The following is a 1,617-nucleotide window of genomic DNA, read 5'->3' as shown; positions in this document are numbered from 1 at the left end:
AGACTGGGTAGCTTTCAGGCTAAGGGCTGAATCCAGCAACTCTAATTGCTACATGAAATCCAATAATTCAAGACATTTCTCTACATCCTGCTTTTTGGTTTCTTTTCATTGTAAGAAGCTTGTTTTTCTCTGCATATTTTTCATTTTGGTCCTTGTGATATGGCAGGCTGTTGTGATATTGACAGTGTACTTGGGTTTCCTTTGGCTAGAATCTGGCCTTGAACGGTGTAATATTCTCTAGCATTGTCTTCATCAGCAATTAGGAGATTTCTGTTACAATTTTAAAGCCAATGCTAAATTAAGGAGAGAGGAAAAAAACCAACCACTGCTAGGTATGTGTGCCTGATGTTACCCTTCTCTAGTGGGCACTGGGCGTGTACAAAAATGAGACCGTTTAGTAACAATGTGGACCAGCCAGCAAATGGATTCTGGAATGAATGTGGGCTGGGCGGCTGTTAAGTGAACTTGTCCAGGGTGATGAGCTGGATCCTTCTCACTGGGATGTTTGTGCCAACAGCAGGCAGTTTGCTCAGCGGTACCTTGTAGGTGGTGATGTCAGTTAAAACGAGGAGGTGAAATGCGCCGCCCTCTCTTGCGCTGCAAAGCACATGGTTTGCTTTTTTTCCTACCTTCTTTCTATGCAGAGGAAAAGAAAAGGAATCAATGGCCAGTCTGAGTTGAGAAGGCAGCCGAAGCTAGGGGTCCAGGAGGGTACCTTGTCCTGTTTTCAGAAACACTGAAGCATATCTCGCCTCTTCTGCCCTGCACTGGTGAAGCCTGGATGGGAGGTGGTATAACATCCATGCAAGCCTTTTCTGTATGTCCCAACAGTTCTGTGTGTAGCAATAGTTTAGCCTGGAGAAAAGGAGGCTGAGGGGAGACCTTATTACTCTACAACTGCCCGAAAGGAGGTTGTAGTGAAGTGGGTGTTGGTCTCTTCTCCCAGGTAATGGGCGATAGGACAAGAGGAAGTGGCCTCAAGTTGTGCCAGGGGAGGTTTAGACTGGACATTAGGAAAATTTTTTCCACCAAAAGTGTTGTCAAGCATTGGAACAGGCTGCCCAAGGAATTGGTGGAGTTCCCATCCCTGGAGGTATTTAAAAGCCAGGTAGACGAGGTGCTTAGGGACATGGTTTAGTGGTGGGATGGTAGGGTTAACGGTTGGACTTGATGATCTTAAAGGTCTTTTCCAACCTAAATGATTCTATGATTCTGTGATTCTATAGGTACTGTCCTCCACCAAGCTAGCCAGAACTTCTCACAGAGTATCAGAAAAGCCTATGTCATTCAAGAGCCTGTTTAAAAGTTCCTGTAGGCATGTACTGAGTCCTTTAGCTGTCACAGATGCCAAGTGCCAGCTCAATTGCAGAAGACTAGACCCAAGGGATGGTGCTAAGAAAATAAATGCCATATGCTCATGAAAGAATTGAAGTGTTACTCCCGTTCTAGGGCTTTGCTGCAAGGCAAAGGCAGAGGTTGCTACCTAACTGATTCTCTGGGTGCAAAAGAATCTGAAGTCTGTAATGAGCAGGTGTCCTGTCCCAGTTCATGACTAAACATAGCGAGCCATCATCTTCCTTTAAGAACTTATCTACCTCTCCTTAGCTCTTTCAGCAG

This window comes from Egretta garzetta, unplaced genomic scaffold (genome assembly GCF_000687185.1).
Source record: "Egretta garzetta isolate BGI_Z169 unplaced genomic scaffold, ASM68718v1 scaffold169, whole genome shotgun sequence".
Taxonomy (NCBI): domain Eukaryota; kingdom Metazoa; phylum Chordata; class Aves; order Pelecaniformes; family Ardeidae; genus Egretta; species Egretta garzetta.
This window is presented reverse-complemented; position numbering follows the sequence as displayed.